The following is a 22,808-nucleotide window of genomic DNA, read 5'->3' on the forward strand; positions in this document are numbered from 1 at the left end:
ATCTAGTAGTTGAATAATCATGTAGTCGCTACGAGCTCTGATATTGTAACATTAGGGTTGGGGTTAACGATTTAATTTTTAATTGCATTTTGAGTTTAATCTTGAAAACTTTGTTATTTTCTATTACGATTAGTGAACGGCAAGTATAAATTTATTAATGTGATCAGTGAATGATTGTCTTCTTCTCTAGTGGATTTATTTTAAAAGAAAACATTTCATCTTTATTTTGTGATATAATTCCGGGTCTTGTAACATCCTTACTATAAAATATATTCCTACTATTTAATATTTTCGTTGGAAAAATAGGGTGTTACAATACCTCTCATACTCTTTCTCATAAACCCTCATTACCCTATCATTAATAGGCTCCTTGGATGACACCAATAAATCAATAGCTTCATAGGGGACCTTCTTTTGCTAACACAACACATTAATCATGCAGAGTTTACAATTTTGGTGTATTTCTATTGGCACCATTGTTTTATGCGGGCACCCTCTCCACCAATCAAAATTAGGCCAAGCCCAATGTCCTTCATTAACCCATGACTTCTCTTCTCTCACCCTCATTTATATCATTCTGAAACCCTAAAAAACATATTTCTATTCCTTCTCTCCCTCAATCGACGCCGCCAACTTACCACCAACCACCATCATCGAGATCAGCCCTTGTTTTCTTCATCTCATCAATTGTCTATACCTTTCTATGCGGACAAAAACACTAAGGAAGTAGATTGACAAATAGGCAGTCCCTTTTTTTTTGAAGTTTATCAAGAAACTTTGGCCTTGTTGCATCAATCAAGAACCGTATCCTTCCTACTTTCATTCTCATCTACAAAATACATGTAAAGTTTGCATCAAACTGTGCAAAAATGGAAATCTAAATTATTTTACCTTTTCTTTTTGAAGAAAGTTCTACATGTCTTTTATTTTTGTTTCTTTATTTCCTCTTCTTATCTTTATTCTTCAATACTCTTCATTTGTGTTGAATTTGTAGATCTGATTTTAGTTTTTTCCCCTCTTTTCGGTTGCAATATTTTCCCTCTTTTCATTTAATGTTAATTCTGATTTGTTTGATCAAATACTTAAATACAGAAATGATGGAAGGTGGGATACTCATCAATTTTATACATATGATGGTTTCATTGTTGCTGCTAGATCTATTAATGAAGTTAGTACTACTTTTGGTGATACTACAAGAAAGAGGAAACTTCCTGCTTTGTTGGCTCAAACTTCTCGGGAAACACAAGTATATTCCTTATTCTAATTATTTGATTCGATAATTAGATATGTCGACTTTATATTGAGCATATTTTCTTAATAACTTTTGATATTTGAGAGACAAAAGAAAATTTTATTGATCTTTAATTGTGATTTTTTAATTTAGTCCAACTCTCAAGGTCATTCTACGATGTTTATAATAGTCCAAACCTTGGTTGCTTTTCAATGGAATAATAATGTACATGGTCTATATGATCTGTTAGTGAATTATAGGTAATTGGAGCTTCATATCAAGTTTTCATACTTCATTGAGAAAATGTATATGGTCATACTGAGATCTAAGTGCTAATAAAGATAAAATTTCCCCCCAAAAAGGTACGGTGACTCTTCTAATTTTTTAAAAGGAATTTCTAATTAAAGCCATGTTTATATCCCATATGAGTAATTGTTATTGTTAAAAAAATTGTGAAAATTTGTAGTAATTTTTTTTTTTTTAGCTGCAAGATATATCTAGTTGCAAGCTAAAAGGTTACACTCATTACTAAAAGGTTACTCCTGAATTTGGGTGCATCGATCAAGAATGGCTTTGGATATTTGTCTTAAGACTGGATGCTTATGGTTTCATGCTAAAGTTTATAAGGTAAGACTAATTAAATCTTAGTTACTATTATATCATTTTGTCGCTATAGAAAATAGTCTAAGTATGATTTTTTTTAATTCTACTAGTAAACCTTCAATTGCATAATTCAAGTATTGCTATTAATTCTACTAGTTATTACTACAGTTAGCCATACATATATAATTTAGACAAATGAAAAGATCAAAATTAAAGAATATACATATGAAATTTATGGGAACAATTATACGAAAACATGCTATTTGGGACTCATATAACTGATTTGAGGATATGTAAATATCATTATTAAGGTTAATGATACGGATACATGACCACAAACATGATAAAATGACTAAAACATGAGATTGTATCCTAGAAGAGTAATCATATATGATTGGCCTCAAATATTTCATATAATTGTTCATACGATTGTGTTTGGTGGAACGTGAACATATTTATTTTCATATTTAATAAGTTTAATAATGTTATTTACTAATCATCAATAGCAAAATAAGCAACATGAGTCTTAAAAGTGAAATTATTTGGTCTAAAATTTTGACCAACACATTTCGATAATAAGACTCTTATATTTTTTTTTACAGAGAGGGTATCATCATTTGGTCTAAAATTAATAAATGAATGATAAAAAAAGTTTAATGACAAATATTAGTAATTAGTTATTAGATTAATATTTACGCATTTGTCTGGTTTGAACCCAGAGCCTCCAAACCCTTAACTCTTAGCTCTATCCTATTGATGAATGAATAACTAAAACAATTTTACAAAATTTTCAACATTATAACCATTTCTTATTAGAGGTTAACAACTTAAAAGTGAGTTACAGTATATTAATTTTGTAATATCTCGCTTAATAACACTGTCATTTGACATTTATCTGTGTCAGCTATTTTTCAAATTGTCTATGAAAATTTTAAGCAGGGGCAAAATAGGTATTTGCCAACCAAAATTCATTTTATAAAAATGAATTTCCACAAAATTTCTACACAATTCCAATCATTTCCTCTCTCTAAAAATATCACAATTCTTCCCTTCTCTTTCTAACATTCCCATCGGCTCTCTCTCTCTCACTCAACCTTCATCTTCTTCAAATCCTCCAAATCCTCAAGAAAATCATTACAATAATCATGCTTATGGTTACCTAGAGGTGTATTAACAAGGGACAAGCTCAAATTTCTTCCCTCCCTTTATATAGAAGTAAACCGCCTCCTTTCCCTCTTTATCCAATCTTCCATTTTTGTCTCCAAATCCATGGGAAATTGCTAGAATTCATGCTTAAAGAGGTACCCATGATGTTTTAAGAGCAAGGTAAGCAACAAAAATGGTCCCTTTCCATTTCACAATGTTTGGCCGCCCTTTACCATCATTTGGGGAAAATATTGCTTTTTGAGAAATTGTTGGAATTGTTCCATTCTATGTCTTTGGGGATGTGTTATATGTTATGGGTATTATGATTTTAACATGTTTGATGATTGTAGGAGCAATTGGAGAAGGAAAGGATTTAGCTAGTGGCTTGGAGATTGGGGTTTTGCCACAAAGTTCATCAAAGGAACCAACACAAAAGTGTGAGTTCCTTTAGTTAGTAAACCTTCCCTTTTGGGTAGTCCAGTTATGCTATTAGATTGATAAATCATGATTTTGAGCATTAGGACATAGTTAGTGCTATTATGTTTTTAGGCTTAATACCCTTGATAATATATTCTAGAATTTGCTTTTATGTTAGTTGTCATGCTTATGTTAGTATAGAGGTTGGAGGAAAATTATTAGGCAAGGATTCAATACATTTTCGTAATATGTGTATGATTTCGGCTAGATTCCAGAAATTAGAAATTTGTTAAATATTTGGTATTTTCCTATATTTGGCTAATGGGAATGAAAAACTTTTAATGAATACACGACCATTGGCGGTTACGGATTGAACTTTCAATTTTTCCGGATATGTAGCCGAAAAGTGTTATGAGAACCTCCAACCACATACTACCATAATGCTATGCGTATTAATGTAAAAGAATGTTTAGAATAAATTATGCCTTTAGAAATTATAGATTATGATCTAGTATGTTAGGACATAACATAGAGACATTATGACTTAAGATATTTACTCTTGCTAGTGTACTCTAAAATGGTTTTATATTGATAATTATGCTTATGGTAGTGTATGAGTTAGAGGAAAAATTATTATGACAAGTTTTGCACAAGTATGAATAAATATGCACATTTCGGCTATAATTTTGGAAAGTGAGAATTGTTGGTTTTATTACTTTGTTTCAAATCTTAACTAATGTAATTTACACTTTTAAGGTAATATAATGGTTTGGTTTGGCTAAGAATATAAATTCTCATTATTACCGAACGTGTAGCCGAAATGTATTATTATGACCTCTAATTACGTACTACCATATAGCATTATTATTTATGTAAAAGAATGTTTAGAGTAAATTGGCCATGAATAAGAGTTATGGGTAAGTCACTAACCCGGGTAAAATATCATTTTTGAGAATAGTTATTGACACATTTTCAGTTAGAGACGAGAATTTAATTCTAACTAACAGAATATGACATTAATTGATTTATTAAATTGTGGCTTTCGCTATCCCGCCAGTTGGATACGAAAGGTTCCCGCCAGTTGGAACGGACACTATCCGTGAGGATGACCCCACAATAATCAGAGGAGTCCGGTATCCCCGTCAGTTGGGTTTCCCGCCAGTTGGAAAATATTTATATATACCGGTTATCAGAGGAATAAATTCCGGGGTTACTCCACCTGGGTTTATTCGTAAAATCAACTCAGATAATTGTTTGTTCAACGCTAACTTTATTAACACACTTGTTAGATATTGAGACTAAATATTCAGTTATGTTATGATATCAGAGTTATAGGTTAAAGATGTATAACCTCAGAGGGGTTGAATTTAGACAGAGGACAATCATAGGTATCCCCAAAGATTGTCTGCAGCCTAGGATAGGTGGAGCTCACTGAGACATTATGTCTCATCCCATTCCATTTATTATTTTTCAGGTCCACAGTCATCCAAGAGGAAAGATTAAGTAAAGGCTATAGATTGATTATGGTGCTTCACTGATGATGTTGATATGTGGAAGTATGTCTAAGGACTTGTTGTGAAGTATTTTAGTCCCTATCAGTTTATGGGAATTATGTATCATATTTTGTATAATATTTTGTGCTCGTCAGTTAGTACAAATATCATCTAGATAATATGTAAAGCTATTAGATAATCAGTCAGGAGTCCTAAAGACATATGCACATTATCAGTCATCACAGGTAAATTTTTATATTGAAATTTAATGTACCCGATATTAAATTTTAACGCTTTCTAAAATTCTAGACACTTTTATGAGGGCGTTACAATTTGGTATCAGAGCTGGTCGATTCAGATCGTGCCTTGGGTCATTAGAATTCAATAAAAGCAGTGGGACCATTGGGTTCCGGATATTTATTCTAAATATCATGTCTAGTTGAGCCTGATCAACTCAGACTAGTATATGATAGTTAGAACAAATGTCTGAGAGCTGAATATATCCTAGGAGGAATGAAGCGTATGAAGGAGGCAGTCAAGGTGTCAGGTTTTATAATGATTCTTGATAAGGAAGTATTTAATGCCAGAAGGTGGCTGGTGATTTGTGAAGATGGAAATTCCTTGGGAATGGATAGAAAATGTTATAAGTAAGATGGAGTACTTTGATATTATTAAACTGCACTTTGTATGTGGATACAAGAGAAGTAAGATACTCAGGGACGATTGTAATCTTTATATAAGCCACAATATAGGAAGTATGATGTAAGGTATGGAAAAAAATAATTTAGAGTATGAATTTAAGAATACATGAATAGCAAGAGGAATTTGATATGAGGAAACTTATCACACGATTAATGGAATCCATAAGCTTTCAGTCAAAGTAGAGGATGTAAGAAGTGAAGGACATGAAGGCTCAGAGCGAGCAGGATTAATGTCTGAGTTGTTAAGTGAATTAATTTTAAATTAAGCAAATTATTTTGGAGTAGATGGAGATGAACCCTCAATGTAGTCGTTGAATGGATAATGCAAACTAGATAAATTATGTTAGATTAGTGCATCTTCCGAATCTTAAGTGCCAGATTTATGAATTTGAAAGTGAAGATGTTATGTAGTGTGAGAGACAAGAAGAATGAATAATTGGTAGTGGAAAAATTTTGTATGGATCAAAGTGCGGTTCAGATGTATTCTTCTTGACAAGAAATTGCAGATAAACTAAGCTAAGAAGAGTTGTTCACTAAGGAAATTGTAATAGACCCCTGCATCTATCATGAGTTATTAAGTTGTCATGGACTAAGAAACACAAGCTTAGCAGTAAGTAGAAAGAGGTTTCAGTAGTGGTAAGAAATAAGATGCAATTTTTCGATTGGAACGGAAACTAAAGATTAAATAATAAGTTGTCAAAATTCAGTGAACTAATGGATGAATGATGTCAAGCTCTATCAAGAGGACAAGAATGTGTTAACGCATGAATATAATAAGTTGAAGTGATAAGGATTAATCAAGATTTTTGAAATTGGAGAATTTATTTTAAGGTTCTGTTATATGAAAGGTTGTTGTTAGTGCGAAAGTGTTAAGAATGAAGTAAAGTATTAAGGAATCGCATATTTTCTTTTGATGATTTTTCTCACGTAATTGTTCTAAAAACTAAAAGAATGACTTGGTCGATGAGAATGGATTTTGAGAATTGAAGTTATCTCAAGGGAGCTCGTAAGTGTAATTATCAGCACGACACGAATGAAAAAGAATGGAAATAAGCTGCGAATTGTCGAGTATGTTTTACTATAAACAATGTGAATGTGGGAATCATTCAAGGAACACCTTGCGAGAACAAGTGTACAGTATATGTCTAATGAAGGATTTAATACCTAGAAATAGTTCGCTAGTAATATAAGTTAGCACTCAAAGTAGCAAGAAATGTAAAGTTAGCTTCTCTGTTTAAGACATGTAAGCTTCGAAGGATGACTAGAAGAATTGAATAAACATGTAGTAATGAGATTGAGAAATTTTACATAATGATTGAATTGGTATGCCTAAATCGATGCAAGATAACAAATCAGAGTGGCGCAACGGAAAATTAATCAGTAAAGAAGTGATAGGATGTGCAATAGTTTTATACTTTGAAAAGAGATATTCATGGAAAATTTTAAAAGACAAACTAATAATTTTCAAACCGCATAATTCAGAGATATTAACAATTCAATTAATGAGAGTAGGACGGAAGTGTTCCTACCTTGTTAAATCTAAGAAAATTGGAATCACCTCTAGTATGTAACTTAGTCAGTCGACTTGGTGATTTCAAAGAATGAATTAAAAGTATCAGTTTAGCTGGAAAAGAGTCATGTATGTGGTAACAAATATGGATGTTGTAGCAAGATGAATTTATTTTGGTTTGAAATATTCTCATGGGATATCAGGTATAGTAAAAGGTATTTAAGTGCAAGGATACTACTCAGAACAAGAATGCAGATGCTTAAACACAATTCTGTTGTGAAGTTCGGGAGTTTTAAACTCCGTATTTTTGAAGGTAAAGAAAAGATTGATATCATACAAGTTAGAAAATTTATGTGATATACAGTATGGAATTATACCAATTCAGGTAACGAGTATGGAATTATCAGAAAGACTGAGATAATATGTTCCTTATAGTAACGGACAGAATAATAATGTTCAAGGAATAAAAGTATATTTTTAGAAGAGTAAGTTCATGAGAAAATTTATGATTACGGATCTTATTTATTTGACAGTGTAATTTGATTAAGTTAAGAATGTTGGAAGTTTAGTGCAGATGAAATATAGTCGAATGACTACAAATATATGTCATGTATTTAGTTATCAGTCGTACTACATCGTGTATTGTGTACTCGTCAGTTAGTGCATTATTACTCATAAGAATTACATTTAATGTACTCGCCAGTTAGTACGTTTTGTATTTAGATATGACTTATGGACTGTACTCGTCAGTTAGTACTTCCATCAGCTATTTGAGGTAGTACCATGTTTGGACTCATTCCACAGAAAACATAGCAGATAACATCAATAACACCTCATATTCATGTGTTGAATAATGGAGGAAGTTGAATCAGTTCTTACATTCATTGAGGTAAATTTAATGCCAGATAATATTCCCAATAGGAGCGATCTTATACAGAGAATGGTGTGATTATTATGAGACCTCATTATATGGGGTATAATTCAAAAATAAATTTTTATTGGAATTAGTCGTATCATTAAGAACCCCCTCAAAGGTTGGATCTGTTTATGGAAAGATAAGAATCGACGAAGTAGATAAAAGTGTTACTCCAATAAGTGAGATATTTCTAGAACTTAGTGAAGGTAAACAAGAAGTAGTAACCAAAGACAGATTTATAAGGAGTATGTGAAACTAGAAATTTACCCGAAGAATATTTTATGCATTGGTTAGCTTTGCTTTCCACTATGTTCAAAATGTATAATGTATTCCACAACTTACACTTAAGGAGGTTATTATCAAACCTTTCGACCCAGGTGATTGGAAGACATATCAGTATGCATCGCTTTTTATTTCAGAAATTGTTAAACTCCACGGTGTTGAGCAGAAGTCGGAGACAAGGTATTTTGGGACCAGAAATTATTCAAGAGACAACTTTAAAGGTTAAGTCCATCCAAGAAAAGATGAAAGCGACGCAAAGTCGTCAGAAGAGTTATGTAGATAAGAAACAGAGACCTTTAGAGTTCAATGAGGGAGATCATGTATTTCTGAAAGTTACACCTAAGATGGGTTCGCAAGGAACATTCAGAATAAAGAAAACTTAGTCCAAGGTATATTGAACCCTTTCAGATACTCATGCGTATCGGTCCAGTAACTTATCAGTTAGCATTAATGACAGAATTACATGATGTATTTCATGTTTCTCAGTTATGAAAATTCATTCTTGATCCTTTTCAGCCAGTGGAATTGGAAACCATAGATTCAGAATCTGAGATGCGAGATCAGTATTCGTATCTATTTTCAGATAAACTCTAAATTTCGAGGACGAAATTTTCTTAAGGGGGGTAGAGTGTAATATCTCGCTTAATAACACTGTCATTTGACATTTATCTGTGTCAGCTATTTTTCAAATTGTCTATGAAAATTTTAAGCAGGGGCAAAATAGGTATTTGCCAACCAAAATTCATTTTATAAAAATGAATTTCCACAAAATTTCTACACAATTCCAATCATTTCCTCTCTCTAAAAATATCACAATTATTCCCTTCTCTTTCTAACATTCCCATCGGCTCTCTCTCTCACTCAACCTTCATCTTCTTCAAATCCTCCAAATCCTCAAGAAAATCATTACAATAATCATGCTTATGGTTACCTAGAGGTGTATTAACAAGGGACAAGCTCAAATTTCTTCCCTCCCTTTATATAGAAGTAAACCTCCCCCTTTCCCTCTTTATCCAATCTTCCATTTTTGTCTCCAAATCCATGGGAAATTGCTAGAATTCATGCTTAAAGAGGTACCCATGATGTTTTAAGAGCAAGGTAAGCAACAAAAATGGTCCCTTTCCATTTCACAATGTTTGGCCGCCCTTTACCATCATTTGGGGAAAATATTGCTTTTTGAGAAATTGTTGGAATTGTTCCATTCTATGTCTTTGGGATGTGTTATATGTTATGGGTATTATGATTTTAACATGTTTGATGATTGTAGGAGCAATTGGAGAAGGAAAGGATTTAGCTAGTGGCTTGGAGATTGGGGTTTTGCCACAAAGTTCATCAAAGGAACCAACACAAAAGTGTGAGTTCCTTTAGTTAGTAAACCTTCCCTTTTGGGTAGTCCAGTTATGCTATTAGATTGATAAATCATGATTTTGAGCATTAGGACATAGTTAGTGCTATTATGTTTTTAGGCTTAATACCCTTGATAATATATTCTAGAATTTGCTTTTATGTTAGTTGTCATGCTTATGTTAGTATAGAGGTTGGAGGAAAATTATTAGGCAAGGATTCAATACATTTTCGTAATATGTGTATGATTTCGGCTAGATTCCAGAAATTAGAAATTTGTTAAATATTTGGTATTTTCCTATATTTGGCTAATGGGAATGAAAAACTTTTAATGAATACACGACCATTGGCGGTTACGGATTGAACTTTCAATTTTTCCGGATATGTAGCCGAAAAGTGTTATGAGAACCTCCAACCACATACTACCATAATGCTATGCGTATTAATGTAAAAGAATGTTTAGAATAAATTATGCCTTTAGAAATTATAGATTATGATCTAGTATGTTAGGACATAACATAGAGACATTATGACTTAAGATATTTACTCTTGCTAGTGTACTCTAAAATGGTTTTATATTGATAATTATGCTTATGGTAGTGTATGAGTTAGAGGAAAAATTATTATGACAAGTTTTGCACAAGTATGAATAAATATGCACATTTCGGCTATAATTTTGGAAAGTGAGAATTGTTGGTTTTATTACTTTGTTTCAAATCTTAACTAATGTAATTTACACTTTTAAGGTAATATAATGGTTTGGTTTGGCTAAGAATATAAATTCTCATTATTACCGAACGTGTAGCCGAAATGTATTATTATGACCTCTAATTACGTACTACCATATAGCATTATTATTTATGTAAAAGAATGTTTAGAGTAAATTGGCCATGAATAAGAGTTATGGGTAAGTCACTAACCCGGGTAAAATATCATTTTTGAGAATAGTTATTGACACATTTTCAGTTAGAGACGAGAATTTAATTCTAACTAACAGAATATGACATTAATTGATTTATTAAATTGTGGCTTTCGCTATCCCGCCAGTTGGATACGAAAGGTTCCCGCCAGTTGGAACGGACACTATCCGTGAGGATGACCCCACAATAATCAGAGGAGTCCGGTATCCCCGTCAGTTGGGTTTCCCGCCAGTTGGAAAATATTTATATATACCGGTTATCAGAGGAATAAATTCCGGGGTTACTCCACCTGGGTTTATTCGTAAAATCAACTCAGATAATTGTTTGTTCAACGCTAACTTTATTAACACACTTGTTAGATATTGAGACTAAATATTCAGTTATGTTATGATATCAGAGTTATAGGTTAAAGATGTATAACCTCAGAGGGGTTGAATTTAGACAGAGGACAATCATAGGTATCCCCAAAGATTGTCTGCAGCCTAGGATAGGTGGAGCTCACTGAGACATTATGTCTCATCCCATTCCATTTATTATTTTTCAGGTCCACAGTCATCCAAGAGGAAAGATTAAGTAAAGGCTATAGATTGATTATGGTGCTTCACTGATGATGTTGATATGTGGAAGTATGTCTAAGGACTTGTTGTGAAGTATTTTAGTCCCTATCAGTTTATGGGAATTATGTATCATATTTTGTATAATATTTTGTGCTCGTCAGTTAGTACAAATATCATCTAGATAATATGTAAAGCTATTAGATAATCAGTCAGGAGTCCTAAAGACATATGCACATTATCAGTCATCACAGGTAAATTTTTATATTGAAATTTAATGTACCCGATATTAAATTTTAACGCTTTCTAAAATTCTAGACACTTTTATGAGGGCGTTACAAATTTCATGTGAAGTTAAAACAAATAAATTAATGGTGTAGTGATAAAGTAAACATAATTCTTTTTTGAGGAAAAATATTTTCTAAAACGACACTTATTTTAAAATGTAAGAAATAATATATTTATTAATTTATCCGTTTCAAAATAAGGTGTTTTAAAAAATAATACTATTTTGCCCAAAATAATAATTTTTACTTTCTCAATGCAGCATTAATTTATTTCAATTTTCACCCAACTTAATATTGTGTGTATTACTTTCTATTAATTAATCTCACAATGAATTTGAGGCCATTCTAAAAAGTTGATAGCTATAAAGGGGACCTTTCTAAATTATACTTATATCAAGTTATTTGTTGTAGTTACTCTATCATGTTTGTGGATTTACATGACTATTATATTTTTTTTATCAGTATTAGTTTCCTATACCCACAAATTTGGAAAAAATTAACTTTTGAAAAAGAGCATGCCTGAAAATATATTAAGGAGAAGTACCATTTCAATGTCATGAATTTCATTAGTACCATAACAAAAAGGAGGAAGCTCAAAAGAACATGAGATCGGTCTGATCCTAATATTTTTAGTCTTTCTTCCTCTTTTCTTTTCCTCCACCTGTATAACTTATACTATCATATATTATAATTTGAGGGTATGTGATGGTATAACTTATACAGGTGGAGGAAAAGAAAAGAGGAAGTAAGACTAAAAACATCAAGACTGGACCGATCTCATATTCTTTTGAGATTCATCCTTTTTGTTATGGTACTAATGAAATTCATGACATTAAAAGGGTAAGCATGATACTAATGACCCGCTTGTGTATAATTATTAAAAAAATTATTCTTTATGTTTTAATTATGCATGTATTTAAGTTTCTTTTTTAAAAAATAATTTTTATGTTGAAAATGAAAAAAATACTTAGATTTATTTAGATTAGTGTTTGAAAGAAAAAAAAATCACTTTTAATTTATGACGAAGAAATACAAAATCTCTTTTTAAAATTTTAAATAATTTTTCTTTTAATATAAAATCCTTAAAAAATAATCTCTTGATTATTTATATCAAAATCACTTTAGAAGAGTTTTCCCTTGTAGTGTGTGTTTTCTTGTTGTGCGTATCTCTTATGCCTCTTTGTTAATGTTTCCTTACTTGACCATTGAAAAAAAAAATTGTCCCAACCCATGAATATATATATGTTTGGGTACCCCTGTTTATGTTTTGACATTTTTCCAAAAGTGTATAATGTTCTGATCTATCAAACAAACAAACAAAAATACAAGTAAGGAGAATAAATTACCAGTAATCACCATACTAGGAGTCTCTCCTTTCTGGTTTTCTCCAGTATCCACAGTATCTTCCTCTTTAAGAGTCAAAACTTGGAACACATGCATTACTTCCATATTAAAACGTGGGCAGCCATTATCCAGAACAAGAAGGATTAATTGATTTTTCTAAAGTCAACATCATCTTACAAGGTGCTTCTGAAAAACCAATTCCTTCTCCATGATTTCTACTTATACCTTAAATCATAGATGCTAACCTTCCAATGGAACTGGCTAAAAATTCCTGAAGGGCTAGTTCATGCTTAGTCAGAGCCTTGATGACATTGTCCTCAGAAGATTTTTCCAAAGCCTTGATCTCGTTTTCAAGTTCATTGATGTATTCTCTCAAGGTGGGATGTTCTTCTACAACATTGTGATACTGCCTCTATAAAACTTGATATACAGTATGAAGATCGGTAGGACCACCGTTCTCAAGTATGTCATTTCTGACCAGAAGGTGTTCATATTGTTTCTCCATAAATGAACTGCTTGCTGGTGTCTCGCAAAACACTAGAAGTATTTTAAGATTGAAGGACTGAGTGCAGGTATACACTAACCAAGTGAAGATGTGAATATTTGATGTTATGTAATTTGACGTTGCGAAAGTGCGATGTTTAATGATGAACTAATGATATGACTTTTGATGTATGTTAACTTGAACGTTTTAATTGTCGTTGCTATATGCTTATAAGTGTTGATTGAGACTTATTCTCTTTGATAGCATAAATATAAATATGCATGATGTATTGTTTACCTTGAAGTTATTTCATGCGTTTATATTTCCTATATGTTGATTATATTCTTACTCTCTTAATTGTGGTTGCCACCTACACCTGTTGAGGGTAAACTTGCATGTTGAGGACACTTAGTTACCAAGAGTTTTCTGAGGATGGCTTTGAAACCTACTCATTCTTTACCACATTTCCTTTGGAGTCTAGCATAGTATTGCTCTGATTATGACAATTTTTGGGGTTTTGTACTCTTGTTGCATTATTTATTGGAACCTTTGTGTTCATATTTCATGGTGTATCTTGAGATAAGATATCTTACTTTATGTTGTTTAGATCTATTTTCTGATGCGACGTGATATTTACATCATGAACTATGTATGGATTTATTTAAATATTATATGCGGGATTTAGGGTGTTACAAGCTCAACTCATAAGTTAGTATCGATTTTAAAGACTAAAATGACTAACTTGTTAAGCACAAACTTATTAAAAACGTCTAACTTAAAAACCATAAAAGTATTTGATTATTCGCGTGATTTTTAACAAGTTTACCTTAGTTTTCTTTGTAAAAAAAATATAAAAAAAAAGTTCACCTCATTTTTTCTATGTAGCATAGCACATAATGCTACATTAGATATGGAGGAAAAGGCTTAGCCACAAAAACAGGACAATGAAAACATGACGTTAAAGGCAATTCAAATCAATAAATTGGAATAGATTACTCTTTACCGGCCCTAGTTTTTTTGTGAGAGAAACTCCACCTTCTCTCTAAGTTTTCTTTCTCCCTCATTTATCAAAGAGAGGTGGTTTTAGGTCACTTTTTGACCTAGAATAACCCCTCTACATCTTTTTTCCCTCTTTCATTCAATCTAAATAAGTGTTTTTCGTATATATCAAGTTTTTCCTTCTGCTTTTTGTGATTTCGTCGTCAAAGTAAGGCATTTGTGTTATTCGTCGTTTGTGTGGCATTTGATTTTGCATCTTGTCGCGATGTTCATTTAGTTCCTATTGAAAGATCGACTTCAGTGTTGTGAAAGTGACTCAAAATTGGTTTTCTGGAAGTGCAAAATCGGGGACCGAACTGGACATATTGGCGGCCAAATTTGACTTGGTTTTTTCAGCCTTCCATGCGTGAATTTTCGGCGGCCGATTTATGGAGTTCGATGGCCAAATTGTAGCGACAGCATAAAATTGATTCGTATTTTTAATGGGCCAGATTTGTTCCAATTTTACGAGGGATACTTTTACTATAAATATAGCCTTGTATTAGATGTAAACCTTGAGAGAGATAGAGGGGGCTGAAACAAAGGTTTAGAAGTCAACAAGAAAACTAGGGTTTGTATAGAGTTTGCTCTTGGCGATAAACACTAGGGTTGGGGTTGATTTACCTTGGGAAACACGATTAGGATTGAGTCTATTGGTCACGGGAAGAGATTGGGGCTTTGGGTAGAATTAGGCGGGAAACTTATTCTTGTTACTCACCATTATAGTAGAACGGAGGGCATAAATGTTTATTAATGATGATAAGTTATTGTCGTACGATGAAGATCTATGTTGAGATCATAGTTGTTGAATGGTGATGATGAATGATGTAATAAATGATGTTCATGAATGACGAGTAATGATGATGACTTAACTTGTTTAGGGTGACAAGTAAATGATGAAGTGGGATATGTTGTGAGTAGGAGTTAAAGCATTGGGTAAGGTCGGGGATGATAATAACAGTGAGAAAAGACATCAAGTTAATTAACGTTAATAAGACAATAATTTTATAGTGCAAATAGTGTGGGTATGTGGTGAGTCTAAAAACACCCGATTTAGTAAAAGAGGTGTAAAACGATGATAATGGGAGATATGAAGTAAGTGATTTTTCGAGTAATTGAGGATGTTAATCATAATATCCTTAAACCAATAATAATTTTAGGAATACCGTTAAGGGGAAGAGTAAAAGAGTCAAGGTAGTTAATAAACTTAAGATGAATGTTAGACAGTAACGTAAAAGGTGTAAAAATGAATAAAGAATATAGAAGTCTAATTTAGATGATCATAGACAATGAGAGGGTCGTTAAGACGAAACGTAAGGGAAGATAAGAAGTTGTATATTAAGTAATGAAAGATAATAGTGAAGGAAAATCGAATTCAAAACAGAATAAAGCAACGGATAAAATTTTCGATTTTCTTTCCTTGGATCATTACGAATTCAAACATGAATCAGTGATTCGATTGTTACCTCAAAGTGTGGAATCTGAAAGCTGAAAGCTGGAACCTGGAATCATGATCACAGCCAAGCAAGCAACAAGCATCAAAGCCTCTAGCAAGTGGACACGAACACTGCTCCTCAAAAACTCGGTGCTAGCCAAGAAATCAGAAGTTTCAGAGAAGTAGAGATGCTCCAAAAATGTGTAACCAAAAACTTCAGCACTAGGGTTCTATTTATAGAACTTCTAGTTTTCTCTGCAAGTCAGAAGTCACTATTGGGCTTCAGTAAGCCCAACAACCAGTTTAGTAATTTTGCTAACTAATTAGCGTTATTTACCAAACGCACCCCTTATATAAGTCATACTTATATATTTCTCTTTTGACTGTTCTTTGCGTGTGACCCTATAGGTTCTAGTCATGTTGGCAATAATATTAAATCTAATATTTAATATTATAAACAATGAGCGGTCTCTAGCAACACATCATTGCTACCCAAGTGACAAGAATGTCAAGTGATCTGACGAAACCTTTCCATGATAATACTCATGTGTACAATTACTTCTTTGTCTCGATATCTTTATTGATCCCAAGGCACTTGATTCTACATCTAGGGATCATAGTGGTTTTAGGTCTAAGAGCGATATACACTATTATCATTGTGAGAATATCTTATGACAATTGCATAACTTACTATGTAGTATTCTCACGGTGGGTCAATCCAGTATAAATATTACTCCTAATATTTATACCTATGTATTGACTTAATATCTCATATATATGACCCATAAGATGCGGTCATCAGTCTACATACATAATAGTCTCAACGCTTTATTATTATCCTTCATTCATATTAAAGCTTTGACTACGGATACATTTAAGAATAGCGTTCTTTATGATAATGTAATCTCATGCTTAAGTCACACTTAATATATTATTACACGAACTATCTATTCTAAGGACTTTATTAACATTATACAAATATAATAAAGAGTGTCATATATTATTCAATAATAAAAGTCATGATACACAAGATAATGTTTAACATAAACTATTGGCCTCTAGGGCTTACACCAACAATCTCCCACTAGCACTAGAGCCAATTAGGCATAAACCTAATACCCATAGATCTAGTATGACCATCATGCTTCAGCTTTAGTAAGTGGATCAGCAACATTCTCTAATGTTGGTACTTTGCATATTTTAACATCTCCTCTTTCGATAATCTTTCGAATAAGATGATAACACCTTTGTATGTGTTTGGATTTCTGGTGAGATCTAGGTTCTTTGGCTTGTGCGATTGCTCCATTGTTATCACATAGTAATTCAATGGGATCCACAATACTTGGAACTATTCCAAGATCAGAAATGAATTTCTTAATCCAAACAGCTTCCTTTGCGGCATTAGATGCAGCAATATACTCGGCTTCTGTTGTAGAATCAGCGACTGTTTCTTGCTTTGAACTCTTCCAGCTCATAGCATCGCCATTTAAGCAAAACACATATCCAGATTGCGATTTAAAGTCATCATGATCTGTCTGAAAACTAGCATCAGTGTAACCAATTACAGAGAGCTCTTCTTGACCTCCATAGATTAAGAAAGTATCCTTAGTTCTTCTCAAGTACTTAAGGATATTCTTGACAGCAACCCAATGATCATTGCCAGGATTAGACTGGTATCTGCTCGTAGCACTTAAAGCATACGAGACATCCGGTTGAGTACATAACATAGCATACATGATAGACCCAATTGATGAAGCATATGGAATATCACGCATTTGATCCCTTTCTTTGTTAGTCGAAGGGGATTGAGTCATTGATAGATTTATACCTGAAGACATAGGGATGAATCCTTTCTTGGAATCATGCATATTGAAACGTCTCAGGACTTTGTCTATATATGTACCCTGACTTAAGCCAAGCAATCTTTGTGATCTATCTCTATAGATCCTGATTCCTAATATATAGGAGGCTTCACCAAAGTCTTTCATAGAAAAGCATATCTGATAGACGTTCGGCACATGCACCAAATACTATCGAAGTAGTAAAAATATCGATCCCACGAGGACTGTTTTTAACTTCAATAATTCAATTGCGTTATAGAAATAGGATGTGTAAAGTTTATCTTTAGTTTTGCCACTAGGCAGTAGATTTGATTTGATTTTAATTAAATCAAGAAACAAAAAATAAAGATTTGTTAAGAAAATATGGGAGAAAGATGAGATCAGATCCGTCGAATCCTCTAAGTTCCCCTAATTGGTCTACTGCACCTATTTGTTATGAATCCTCTTCTAATTTACGATGATTAACAAAATAGCCCTAATCAATCCCTTGAGTTAGGACCCTCTTCTTAAACTACAGCCCCTAATTCCTTAGGTGGTCTAATAATTCTTGAAGGTTTTACCGAACGTTAACCTATTATCACTAACAAACGATTATCTATTCCTAGACTAACCCTGTTTATTAGAACAATTCAATTAGGTCTAAGTCGAAAGCCATGGTCAGTGGTCATTCGTTCTCACAAAATCAAGTTATATGTGATCAAGATATAAAAAGCATTAAGAACAATTGAATTGAATAAACTAGAATTGAATTCATAAACAAAATAGAGTTTCACAGCAACATGTGTCAATTAGGGTTACAAAGATTCATCTCGGATCTAATCTCTAAGAGATTTAGCTACTCATAATCGAGTTTACAAATAGCATAATCAATGAAATAATTAAAACATACATGAATTGGTAAAAGGATGAAGAAATCGCCCTTCTAGCCGTCTCCGATGTCTCAAAATCGCACTTTGCTCTCCAAAATCGTAACCCTTGTTCTTCAGGATTAATGCAGTATTTATAGAGTTTTGGGCCTGAAGTTGCAAAATCGCGCCGTGCCGTGTTAATAATCGCGCCGCGATTTCCTTCAAACAGAGATGTTGAAATTTTGCTTCTTAAATCGCAGCACGGCTTGAAATTGGCGTGGCGCGATTTCCTTCGAACAGACTTCAATATTTAAGCTTTTTGCACTCCAGAACAGTATCAATTGCATGATAACTCTATCAAAATGTCACAATAAGTCCTAAAAAAAATGTAATGACAGCATGTCATCAATATCCCTAACCAACTTTTGATGTCTTGTAATGTAGGGATGTCATTTTCGATTAACAATATGTCATCCACATATAAAACTAGAAATGAGACTATGCTCCCAATAACCTTCTTGTAAACACAAGGCTCATCTTCATTTTTAATGAATCCATACTTTTGTACAGTTTCATCGAAATGAAGATTCCAACTTCTGGAAGCTTGCTTCAATCCGTAGATTGATCGCTGTAATTTGCATACTTTATTGGTTGCTTTAGGATCGCCAAATCCTTCAGGTTGTGTCATGTACACATCCTCAAGAAGATTTCCATTAAGGAAAGCAGTCTTAACATCCATTTGCCAGATTTCATAATCATGGTATGCAGCGATTGCAAGTAAGATCCGAATGGATTTAATCATTGCAACTGGTGAAAAGGTTTCATCATAGTCTACACCATGAATTTGTTTGAAGCCTTTAGCAACCAATCGCGCTGTGTAGGTATTAACCTTTCTGTCCTTGTCAATTTTCTTTTTGAAAACCCATTTGCATCCTATAGGATTAATTCCTTCAGGTGCTTCAATCAAGTTCCAAACTTGATTTGTGTACATGGAATGCATTTCAGATTTCATGGCTTCAAGCCACTTCTCAGAATCAGGACCAGTAATGGCCTCTGTGTAAGTCACAGGCTCATCTTGGTCCATGAGCAATACATCACCCTCTTTTGATATGAGATACTCATATCTCTCAGGTTCTTGACGTATCCTGCTAGACCTACGTGGTTCTTGTGTTACTGGAATAGGATTTACTGTCACAACAGTATGTGTATCATGTTCCCGTTCCTCCATCGGTATGTCATCATTTTGTGGGTCTTGAAATTCTTCAAGATCTACTTTGCTGCCACAGATTCTTTTGGAGACAAAATCCTTTTCAAGAAAGACTCCATTTCTGGCAACAACAATTGTTCCCTCAGAAGGTTTGTAAAAGTAGTATCCTCTAGTTTCTTTAGGATATCCTACAAAGAAACATTTATCAGATCTTTGTTCAAGCTTAGTAGACATAAGTCGTTTTATATAAGCTTCACAACCCCAAATCGTTAAATGCCCCACATTGGGTTTTCGACCATTCCATATCTCATATGGTGTCTTTTCTACCGCTTTAGATGGAATTCGGTTAAGTGTATAAGCTGCAGTTAATAAGGCGTATCCCCATAAGGAGTTTGGAAGTTCAGCATGACTCATCATTGATCGGACCATGTCTAACAAGGTTTGATTTCTCCTTTCGGAAACACCATTCCATTGTGGCATTCCAAGAGGTGTGAGTTAGGATAAGATCCCGCATTCTTTTAGATGATTGTCAAATTCTAAGCTCAAATACTCTCCACCTCGATCAGATCGAAGCATTTTAATTTTCTTGTCTAGTTGGTTTTCTACTTCATTTTGAAATTCCTTGAATAAAGTAAACGATTCAGATTTATGTTTCATTAGATACACATATCCAAATCTACTAAAGTCATCAATGAATGTGATGAAGTAGTGAAAACCTCCTCTAGCAGTTATGTTTAGGGGTCCACACACATCAGTATGTATGAGATCTAAAAGATCACTAGCCCTTTCACCTTGACCGGTAAATGGAGCCTTTGTCATCTTTCCTAATAAACAAGATCGACATGTTTCATATGATTCAAAATCAAAAGAATCCAAAAGTCCATCTTTATGGAGTTTGGAAATGTGATTCTCATTTATATGGCCTAAACGACAATGACAAAGGTAAGTCGGATTCAACTCATTAGGTTTCATCCTTTTAGCATTAATGTTATAGATAGGCATATCAAGATCTAGGATATAAAGTCCATTACTCAAAATTGCACTAGCATAAAGAATATTATCCAAATAAACAGAACAACATTTGTCCTTTATTGTAAAATAAAAACTAGCCTTGTCCAAACAAGAAATTGAAATAATATTCCTGCTAATGGCAGGTACATAATAGCAGTTTTCTAAATTAAGTAAAAGACCACTAGGTAAGGTCAATACATAAGTTCCAACAGCCAAAGCAGCAACCTTTGCTCCATTGCCAACTCTAAGATCGACCTCGCCTTTTGCCAATGCTCTACTCATTCTCAGGCCCTCACATCAGTACAAATATGAGAACCACATCCAGTATCTAATACCCAAGATGTAGAAGTAGACATATTAATTTCTATAACAAAAATACCTGCAGAAGTAGTAGGAACATTTCCATTCTTCTTGTCTTCCAAATACTTTGGGCAGTTACGCTTCCAATGCCCCTGCTTGTTGCAGTAGAAGCACTTACCCTCCTTAGCCACGCCTCCAGTAGGCTTCAAAGCTTTGGTTGATGGCTTGACAACAACTTTTCCTTTGCCATTTCCCTTAGACTTGTTAGGCTTCTTATTGTGCTTTTTGAACTTGCCATTATTAACCACTAAAATGGCAGCAGCCTTTCCCTTCATATTTTTCTCAGCAGTTCTCAACATAGCTGCAAGCTGTGGAAGTGTTTTGTCCATGTCATTCATGAGGAAGTTCTGGATAAAACTGCTGAAGCTTTCAGGCAACGATTGCAAGATAAGATCAACAACAAGTTCCTGCTCAAGGACAAATCCTAATCGAGCTAGGTTCTCAAAATACCCAATCATTTTGAGTACATGAGGTCCTACGGGACTTCCTTCTGACAGCTTGGTAGAGAAAAAGGCCTTAGAGACATCAAACCTCTCATGCCTAGCCTGCTCTTCATAAAGAGTCCTTAGATGTCCGATCATATCGAACGCAGGAATCCCTTCATGTTGTTTTTGCAGCTCGGGAGTCATGGTAGCTAGCATGATGCAAGAGACTTCTAAGGAATCATTGACATGCCTGGTATGGGCATTTCTTAGAGCCGCAGAAGCTCCAGCAGGTGGTGGCTCAGGAATGGGTTCATCAAGCACATACAGCTTTTTCTCGTGGGTGAGGACAATCCTCATGTTACGGTACCAGTCTATAAAATTTGTTTCAGTCAATTTTTCCTTTTCAATGAGTGATCGCAAAATGTTGTTTGAAGCGTTATTGGCCATCTACAATTTTAAAATATACAAAATAAGTATCATGAAAATAACATATTTAACTTGGCCTTTAATTAAATACGCTCCCACTATTTTACTCAAATCAAATGACCTTCAAACATTTGACTCGGAAAATCCCGTTGGAAGATTTTCTAGTGGATTGAAATCCTTATTTCACCTTGCTTTAAGTCAACGGGGGCTGTACTTAAAACTCAGTTATTTAGGTAGGAACATTTCCAATTGTATCCTATACAACTTTCAAATCAATTGGGTGAATAACTCTTTATTCAAGTCTATCATATAGACGTTGCCCAATTATAGCTTCTAAATTTATTCTAATCTTATTAAAATTAATTTAGTTAAGTTAAACCCAAAAGAATAACACTTGGGTAAATTGGATTACCGCACCGCAACTTACTAGTATAGAATATGCATTTCACGGAGGCAAAACCCACATATTCGATATTAGTCTTGAAGGGTGTTAAACTTTTGGAAAGCATTAAACTTAATATTTTGAATTGAAGGATTTTTATTAAGTTTGATCTCACCTCACCACGGCTTATATATCATATATATTCGCACTCCAATCATAACTTGCATAACAATTATACAAAATAAAAGTGACATGATTATAGCCATCCTAACTCTATGACTCTCTCAAGCCAATGAGCGAATCTAAACTAATCCTAGAAATGACCTTGCTTCTCCAAACTTGACTTCCAGGACTATCCTAACGTCTTGAGCCCTATTACCTCCTTGTATTCTATTTACATTACATATGAAAGAAACTCGTTTTACATACGAGGGGGTAGATGAGAAGAGAATGTACAATAGAGATATAAGAGAGAGGCACGACACACAGGCCGTATTTCAATATCCAAAAGAAATAAAATAAAAGGACTAAAGCCATAATCATTCACATGATAATAATAACAAACACACTTTTATTATTATTAATTATACCTCATCATTAAAT

At 33.5% G+C, this 22,808-nt stretch overlaps 2 long non-coding RNA genes across 2 annotated transcripts; both read left to right on the plus strand.

Annotated features, from left to right (window-relative positions):
* Nucleotides 1-2,840: 2,840 nt before the first annotated feature.
* On the plus strand, nucleotides 2,841-5,211 carry LOC146904454 (uncharacterized). Its single transcript, XR_015019254.1, has 3 exons — nucleotides 2,841-3,160; nucleotides 3,331-3,417; nucleotides 4,872-5,211. It is a non-coding gene; the product is annotated as an uncharacterized LOC146904454 (long non-coding RNA).
* Nucleotides 5,212-9,073: 3,862 nt separating this feature from the next.
* Nucleotides 9,074-11,390, plus strand: LOC146904455 (uncharacterized). The gene is made up of 3 exons (XR_015019253.1): nucleotides 9,074-9,397; nucleotides 9,567-9,653; nucleotides 11,108-11,390. It is a non-coding gene; the product is annotated as an uncharacterized LOC146904455 (long non-coding RNA).
* The last annotated feature ends 11,418 nt before the right edge of the window (nucleotides 11,391-22,808 follow it).

Source organism: Medicago sativa, chromosome 7, assembly GCF_051527215.1.
Source record: "Medicago sativa cultivar Bolivia chromosome 7, Bolivia_mono, whole genome shotgun sequence".
Lineage (NCBI taxonomy): Eukaryota > Viridiplantae > Streptophyta > Magnoliopsida > Fabales > Fabaceae > Medicago > Medicago sativa.